The sequence below is a fragment of the Tauraco erythrolophus genome, chromosome 4 (genome assembly GCF_009769465.1).
Source record: "Tauraco erythrolophus isolate bTauEry1 chromosome 4, bTauEry1.pri, whole genome shotgun sequence".
In the NCBI taxonomy this organism is placed as follows: domain Eukaryota; kingdom Metazoa; phylum Chordata; class Aves; order Musophagiformes; family Musophagidae; genus Tauraco; species Tauraco erythrolophus.
Genome location: NC_141468.1, coordinates 83,583,721 through 83,593,269, shown reverse-complemented (window position 1 = coordinate 83,593,269; position 9,549 = coordinate 83,583,721).

Genomic DNA, 9,549 nt, shown 5'->3' with positions numbered 1-9,549 from the left:
TAACAGAGTTCACAGCTACCTTCGTTTTATTTAACCCCCAAAGGATTGAAACGTGGAGCTGCAGTGAGCTGTTTGCCAGAGATTTGAAAGCTACGGTAGAAAAAGCCCAAGGCCATCAGACAAACAACAAAAAAAAAAAGTTTGGGAGAGCATGCATCCTGAATTTGAGAACACCTCCTACCCGCTCCGGATTGCCTGTCCCTGGCCTCTCCCTGCCAGCCAACGGTCCCACTGTGGCACACAGCCTCTCCGTGGCACACGTCGAGGTGCCCAGCAATAAGACTGGTTTTCAGTGCTCACGTTGTGTTCCTCAGCATGGCGCTTGAGGCCATTTAGCAGGGACCCTGTTCTCCTCCCAGCCTAACTAATCACCTCTAGGGGAGGACTCGTGGCAAGATTTTGGTGCCAGTTTGCTTTCACTGTTAGGTTGGATGAGGAAGACAGGCAAGATCGCATCGATACGTCCAGCGAAGGCTGTCGTCAGTTAAAAAAAACCCATGGGCCCTTCAGAGCGCGTGACGTGCCTCATCCTTCGACTTCAAGTGGACATCCTGGGCGACAGCTCGGCCCTAGCACTGGCTGACCGAGCGCCACCAGTGGGACTCGGAGCTGTGAGAACGCTGTTGTCGCAGCAGTATTGATTCCCGGGTCCGATCCGACTCGTCCGGAGGTAAGCGACCCTCCTTCACCCAGCGCTCACAGCGAGGCTGGTGGGATCGGTTGTCCAGGTGAGAATTGCTCACACAAGCACGGGTTGGCAGGAGGCAACATTAAATCAATGCAGCAGAGGCGTTTCCTTGCCCTGGCTACTGAGCCACGCATTTTACACACCCCTCACCCTTACTCTTCCAAGTATGGACTCAGGAAAGAACTACTTGCAGAAATAGACAGTTGTGGAAGCCAGCCTTTTTTTTTTTTTTTTTTTTAATTTTTCTGGAAAAGTGCACCCATGTAAAACTAGCTATTGTGCTTGTACCAGATTATACAGACCACTGAGTGATAAATAGAGTCATGTATCTTGTATCAGACTCGAGTCTGCAGCACAGTAGTCACCGAAGAGCATTATCGGAAGTAGAGCAAGATTGTTCAGGAGTTGAAGAATTAAAATAAAAAAAAAGAAAGGTGTGTTCAACCAGCAAATTTGGAAATCAAGGCTTGACGGTGGTGTTTTAGTGATGCTTTTTCTGTAAACATCACGTTTAGCACGTTTACTTAAACTATACTCTGAATTTATCTAAGTAAGATTAATGTAGATTTTGTAACTTTTTCATTGACCTTCCATTAGCTGTTTCAAGTATTTTTCTGACACAGAAGAGAAAACTTGCTGGAAATTCAGGTGTACAGTGCCCAAAACTCAATTAAGAAGGCACCAACAAAAGTGAGAAACACTAGGGGTTTGTTTGTTTTTTTTTTTTCCTTTGTTTTGAATTTAGTAATAATTTTCGATCTTGTAATAAGAATTTAGTGAATGGGTGCACATGGGTTCCACTGAAATCCCTTGTCTTTGTTCTTAAGCAATAAACACTAACTTTTGCTCCACCCCTTTACAGAATATTTCACAAATACATTATGACTCTTTTAAAACTTGGATCAAGGGAACAGCTCACGTGGAGCCCCACTGAAATCACTGAGAATTCGGGAAATGGATTGAGCTACATGTTGGATCTGGGCCATGTAGGAATTGCACAAACCGAAGGCATTCTCACAAATGGAGAATTTAAAAAACCTCCAATTTTGGCTGATCGTAGAGAATATATCACAAACATGGCTCTCAAAATACTACTAGTATTAGAAAAATTAATTTCTTTGCCAATAATAATTTTTTAACATTGCAGTTGATAGAGATTTTATTCAGCTTCTAAAAGGTTACAATTTAGGTGGGGGAAAGAAGAAGAGAAAGGAAAACAAGCCCATCTGGCCTTAAAAAAAAAAAGCATACCAATTTTTAACCCAGATTTGAAAACTGCCAAGTTATAATAAACACCTGAAAACCTGGGTTTATAATGGAAACTGCAAGTGACCCCTTGTTGCAACGGAGCCTGGACAATAACAACTCACAGAGCAGCTGAAAGTCATTCATAACCAACTGAATAAACTGACTATGGAGAAGGAGAAGCAACAGCCTTGGTGAGAACACGGTTCAAAGACTAACACAGCGACCGGTGAGATTTTCATAAGGAAAAAATATTAAAATGTTGCCAGTATTCTAAATATTATTTTTTTTTCAGGCATATTTCAATCTCCTGCCACTCCCCCCTTCCTTCCCTTTGTGGCTATCGAAATAGAGGCAACTCGGTCTTTCTGAGGCTAAATTCCACAAACAACAGTTTCAATCTCAACAAAGTAATCGGTGTAAAGGTACGAGGGTCGCGCCTACGTGGCCTGGCCAGTCTAGAGACTGGCATCAAGTTCCTCTTCTACAATTTTATATATCCTTTGTCATGCTGTGCATTCTCTGCACATACTCTTTGAAAAAACAAAACAAAAGGGCATCCGTAAATAAAAAGTGGATCACTTATGTTCAAACCCTCCCTGTCAAGTCCTAAACGGGAGACGCGGTGTGTAAGGAGAAAAAGGCATATAGCAGGAAACTTAAAATGCGATGTGGCTCATTGTCTCTACGGAAACAACTCAGGATAAAGTTTGCCAAAGTACTTCAGAGGTTTAGGGATTAATCCTATTTTCAAAGGTCAGTTAAGAAATTATGGTTCTGTCCATCCACTTTCAATGAAATCTGGGCTCTGGAGGTCAACGGGAATACACAGAGAACACAGAGTGAAAAAGCCCCCTAAGTCTCTATGGGATCTGGGTCCAGTTTGTCCCTTATTTCCAAGGTTTGGCTTACTGCTACAGAAGACCATTTCCAACTTGCATTTCTTTTAAACACTGAAGTAATGGGTATGTACCTTAAGCACCCGTTTTGGTTTTAACTACATCTCACCTTCAGCAACCTCCTTCCCAACAAACATTAAAAATTTCTGCCTCATTTTTGCTTCCGTCTGAGTCTTTCTAGACCCTACCAGCAAGTGGAGCCCTCAGCTCTGAATTGAGCAGGCAACGAGTCCCTGTCCTTCAGTAAATTCAGAATATCTTCTGTGCAGCATCAAGGTTGGTATGTGCAGGCTTCATGGGCTCCTTAGCTGAGAAAAGTTAGCTACTAATGCCTAGTCTCAGAGCTTTACTAGAGATTAGGGGTTGGTGCACACAAGCCATGAGCTGGATCTCAGGTACCAAAACAAAGGCCTCTGACAGAAGAAAGGAACGTTGAGGAACGACTGGGTGCCTAAAGCGTTGCAGTTTGGGTGCCTACGTTCCTCTGTTGGAGGCTGAGCACAGAGTCCCCCAGGACTTGGCAGGGGCGCTGAAACTCACACCTCCAGTCATGCCCTTTGTGTAAAGGAAACGGCGTGGGATTACTTAACCATAAGGACAGACGGGGGCCAAACGATGAAGATTGTGCTTGGAAGTTGCTTTCATGAAATAGCCTGCGAGGGGACTGTCTTGGCACCATCTTTAGGGATATAATGCCACCTACTGAATAGCCACTAGTGCAGCCTGGAGCTCACAAGCTTTTCCCACGGGATTCGCAGTTATGTACTGATCCAAGCCTGACCCTGCCTAACGTATGAGTTATGAGATGATCAGAGCCCTAGAAAGAGGGATGGCTTTAGGCTATTTGCCAATAATTAGCTATATTTATTGATTCATTTCTGAAAATTACCATTTTTATGGGCACCTGGTACCCTAGTAGAGAAATAGCTGTGTCTAATTTTCATCTTATTGTAGGGGGGACTCTATGACAACTGCTTTGAAAAGTATGCTATCCATCATCATGCATGATTCCTTGCATGGACTCAGATACTTAATGAAGAGTCAACAACAGGTAAGAGAGCATGAAGAGTGGCAGAGTGAAGAACTCAGATTTAGAAAATCCCAAGGTAACAGTTAAGAACAAATAGGATTTATACGAGATTGATCTATACCCTTGTAGAAACGTGCTGTAGCATAGTTCTGAAGTAAGAACACACATTATTAGCACAACCATGGATCAAGGTCTCATTCGGTTACTAAACATCCCATTTCTTCAGTTTTAGGCCTTATATAAGATGGCACCTTCCAACCCTACAATTAGTACAAAACCATGTTTTATTTCCTCCTCTTCATGTTGTGCTTACCTAAGTATGCAAGTTATTCCCAAAGAAAGATTAATTCAGCAGTTCACAGTCCTTGTGAGAAAGAAGGAGTCATCCCATCTCAGAAAGGGAAAGCTGAAACACTGACACTGCAACTTCCAACAGGAGCTACCCACTTTGGGCATCTAACATTTCACAACTGCTTTTTAAACGTTTGGTGTCTCAGAGTTCTTTACATGCTGAAAGCACAGTTCCCAGTCATTTCAGGTGGGAGTATTTGGTACCTTTGCCAGCCTGACCCCAGGTGCCTTGCATTAGGAATTCACAAACAAAGAGCACACAGTTAGTAACTGTAAAAAGGGATAAAAGAAACAGAATTCTATTTATTTTTCGACTATAAAAATTGAATACTTTGGCAAGAGGACTGTTCTTGTTTTTCTTGCTGTGATACCTTGTTTTAATTGCTTTGCGTCTCTTATAAAGGATGCGGTACGGATCCTGTAGATGCTAGCCTTTTCTACCATGCAGTTCAAATTTTTTCCCAAGGTAGGTTTCCCTCATGAAGTCAGTGATGCAGGTGACTGTGTTATTAAAAGCAGTATCACGATTTGTATTCACAAGGAAAGTGAATTGAAGTTGCATGTAAATGCAATAATACTGGTATTTCCTGTACGATACACCAGTATACTTGGCTTTTCATCACAAATATTTTTGATGTAGCTCCTCAATTGAAGAAAAAAAAAAGATAAAATAAAAAAGTCTGAAATAGAGAATCATGTGGACTTCAGGATTGCTTAAAGCAACTTTTAGTCTCTGGACCAGACACCAGAACAGCATTAGTGCTCCTGGCAGTTACACAGTCAACAACATGATGGCCCCTTTCCTCATGGTTCCACTTGTTGGAAATAACGTGGGACTCCTAAATTCTGTTTGCACCATTATTTCCTTACCTTTTTCTCCTATGTAGTCCTTTTCTGCTCCCCTTTGACTACTATCTTCCATCTTAGCTCACCTGGCTGTCTCTTGGTGCTGATTTGCTATTTCACTTTCTTGTCCCACAGCTCTTCTCTCCCTTTTATTTTATTTTCTCCCTCGGAAATGCTGAGCTAAGGGGCACAGCAGAGCTTTGAAGCCCCTCCTCTAAGAGCTTCTGGGGTTCCTAGGTGGGGATAGGTGAGAAACACCAAGAGTTTGCTTTTGGGCCATGGGCATGGCCACAGGGCAGCCCAGGCAGACAGGAGGAGGAAGAACAGGGAAAGGATCAGAGCATTTAAGTGGCAGCTGGATCTTGGGAAAATATAAAAGTTAAGCTCTGAAGTCTCTACTGATGCATATGAACCAGAATCCCTGGGGGGCTCTTAACTTTGCCAAATTTGGGCAGATTTTCACAGGGATATAAGAATTCATATCCCTAGCACGAGGGTGATTTTTTTTTTACGTGACCTTTTATATCCCACTCCAAAGAAAGGAGACAGTAGAGATTCGCAGTCAGGAGATTTTTTTTTTTTAACAATGGACAAAACAACATGTTTTTCTCCTAGTTCTTTGTTCTCAGAAATAGCTGAGCAGTTTTAACTGAAACTCAGAAAACAAAAGGGGAGGAAGGGAAGCCTGAGGCAGACTTCTGCTGTAGAAAATTTCAGTGCGGATTCTGAGAGTCTGGCAAAACTAGAAACAACTGAAAACAGGACTTTGTAATAGAGCGCATTAGGTACCTTTAAATTATAGACACCCAGAAACTGATGTGTAGAGCTGCGGCTGTTTCATTGTCTCCAGCCCTGAACTGATGATCTCAAATAAGTGTCTCAGCTTCTTAGGAGATCTTCTGGGTTCAAAGCATTTTTTTTCAAAGTGAGGCTGATAATTTAGGCACTTAGATATTAATTGACATGTCAATGTTAGGCATAAATTTAAAAAAAAATCATTTGGGCTATGCACATTTAGATAAGGACTCAAGCTAGGGAGCCGTCTTTCTGCTGAACCACCACCACCACTGCCTTTAGCCACCATGTATATATCTGCAAGACTTCCCACCCACTATTGTACACACCTTTGAGCGACATGCAAGGGTTTCATGTTTTGTGCTCGCCATCAGTGTCTGTTTTTCTGGGCACAGATCATGGAACCGTGCCCCTGCCGCTGAATTTCAGAAGGTTTGTCTCCATTCGAACTTCTGAGAGGTGTACGTCGCCGGGTCCCGCGGCACGATATATCAGAAAAACCTTCAGAAAGCTGGGAGTTCATGTCAGTCGCATGTGAAGTTGGTGAAGCTACTCTGGAATTTTAAATACCTTTTGCTCGGGAACAAATGGGATGGGTAAAACCATGGAGTGATAATCAGAATAAGGTCACCGTATAAAGATCTGCTTGGAACATGAAATTTTAAGGAGAGGCTGTACGTGTTTGTTTGAAGAAGGGCTTCAGAGTAAGAGGTGGACAGTGTGGATTAAGGCCGACGTAAGGAAAAGGCTGTAATTCTAATATTAATTAGTTTCTGCATAATTAAATATTTCTCATTTTGAACAGTGGCTGCAAGTTCCTTTTGTCCTTGGCAAAGTTTGAAACCTAATTTTATGGCTCTGACTCTTCTCTGGTGTACTGCAAGTATATATTAAACAGTTTTCTTTTTTTTTTTTGTAACTTTCCTCGATGTGAATGGTGCTCTGTAAGCGAGGCTAGTTATTTTGTTTATTGCAGGAGGTTGGATGAAGATTAGAGAAACAATTAATGCCTTTCATCACTAAAATACATGAGAGCAAAGAGTTGAAAACACTAGGAAACGTCCACCTTTCTTAGACTTTGATGTTTGGCACCTTGGCAGTCTGATACCAGTTTTGTGACTGTAGGTTATTAACAAAATTGGATTATTTCCAGAAGTTTATGAAAGCTGATTCGTTTTCAGTCGTCTAGACTTCGCTAGGCAACCTTAGATTCTGTTCTGACTGTGAAAGCTGGGTTTTGTATTAGTCAGCTATGTCACACCTAGATATGAAATATGTGTAGCTATGTTAATTTGTTGTTGACCTGTGAGGTAGTAATCTGGGCTTTGCACCCACTTTTATTCAGTGTCCTACACAAATCAGTTAGCACGAGTGGCACAAACCCCAGTGATACCCAGGTCTTTGTGCCCATTTCATGTGATCTTAGTGAGTGAGTGAGACAAGAGTGTGGAAGGCAGCAAAACAGTGAAGATTCAGCCCAGACAAGAGTGACAGCGGTGAGAGTAAAGCTGGGAGAAAGAAATGGAAGGTGTGTTGAGAGACCACCCAGAATCAGGTAGTCCAAGTCTTGCTCCTTTTAGTCTGGACCTCACAAAATGCTTTTGAGAGATCCTTAAAATACGCTTCTCACAGATGTGGATATGAAAATTGTACTGATTTTCTTGGATCCTAGGAACACTGAAAAAATCTGAGCTGGTGCCCATCTCTAGCCTAAAGGTTTTCTTTGGTCTTCCATAGCTAAAAGGTGGCAGTCGTCTAAGACCTACTGTAGGCATCTTCACTTTTTCTGCTTTGAGACTTAGATGTTTGCCAAATGCATATGACCCACACCTTAAAATGATTCAAACACTGATTATAGTGCAACTGCGTATTTGTCTGTAGGATGTTACCTCTGCAGGTATCTCTGCCCTTTGCAAGATGCTCGCTGTTCAAAACTGAGTGAAAGTTGCTGAGAATTATTTCAGCTGGTCCTTTAAGCAGGCTATTTTTTAGGTATCAGTGTATTACCATGGATATCATCTGCAGAGATGCATAAATGATCGAGCTTTTCTCTTAATAGAAGGGAAATGGTGATAGGGGGTTTCCATGAAGATTCTTTGATTTCAGAATTTGTTCTCCCTGAGGTCCAAAATAGCCCAAATTTAACATTCAGAACATGCTGAAGAGCTATTTTTTGCTGAGCTTTTGCTGAGGGTTGAAGAGCATGAAGCAAGCTGGGAATTTTTTTTTTTTGTGATTCTAGGTTGATTTGATTTATGTGGGCAGGGAGTTATTTGGACTGAGCAAGTAATTTTGTTTGTTATGAATATTTTTAATTAGTTATAAGCCCTCAAAACTTTGGGATAAAGATATTATGTTTATACTTGGGAAAAAATGAATGGAATAGATTATATATTTAAGCCTTTTTTGTAATGATTTACTCTTCCTTGTAATTGTGTGTAGTGAACAGATTATCTTTTATTTTATGATTCAGTTTTCCTTTAAGTGTTTCTTTCCCTTTGCTGGCACATCAGAGAGAATCTGTTGAATTTAATTGAGCTTTCCTTAGGCTCATGATCTCCCTTGCCAGGTCAGTTTTATAAAATTCTCTTACCTTTTTGGAAAAATGAAATGATTTGTGGTTTGGCTGAAATAGTTCCGATCAGCCCTTCCAAATTCTGAGGGCTACTCCTTGGCACTGCAGCCTCGTAGCTCTAAGAGACTCATCCCTTGGCGAGGAAGCTGGAGAGATGGATGCTCGTATCCTGAGCAATGGATTTGGCACACCCTGTGGAATGCCACATTCCCCAGAAATTTCAGGTTTGTGAAATACTGAATTAGTGGCTGCTTAGTGGAAAATGATCACGAAGTGATCACAGTTAATTTTTTTTTTTTGACGCTTTTTTAAAAGAGGAAAATGCACAAATTAACAGGATATATGAAGAATACGATGCTGTCCATCTGCCTCTTTCTGCCAATGTGAGACTGCTCCCTGCCAAGCATAATTCAGGGCTCTGTTGGTTTATTGAGTCGATGATACATCATCTATCACGACTAAGTCTTATTGTCTCTTCCCCTTCCTCCATGCAGTCAGCTTCTTTGCTTCTGCTCATCCCACTTAAATCAAAACAAATATGAAAATATTTCCCTTTAATTAGCATTTGTATTTAGCTTGCACTTCTTTCACCTTTCAGTTGTCATTAATGTGTGCAAAGATAAAAACAGAATAAAAGTTAACATTCGGGCTCATATGCTGACGTGTGCAACAGAGATATTGCTCGAAATGACTAACAGGAATCTGGTGAAGTGGGTGTACGTAGCATCCAGACTATAGGTGCTCATTTTTGTGTTTGTGTATGTGGGTGGGCTTTCTGGAAGCGATTAAATGATTTAGGAACTAGAAGTCCTAAATTGGGCTTCTTTTTTGCAATTTTCTCACCCTACCTCTAATACAAGCTGAAGCTAAACCTCAAGTGTCGGCATCCTTAAGCACTGGTAGCAGGGTGAGAAATTCAGATTGCTGCTTTGTAAGTTCAACTATTATAGAAATTTAATGTATTTTAAAATTATATCTATATTTGATACGTGACTTCATACATTCAGGGCTTCTTTTTTGATTCTACTCATTCTGTTCCTGGATTAGCTTTGTTTCACCTTTGCAGACATCCGCGACTCAAACGTAAAAAGTCCCACAAATTGTCTGTGTGCAAAAAAAT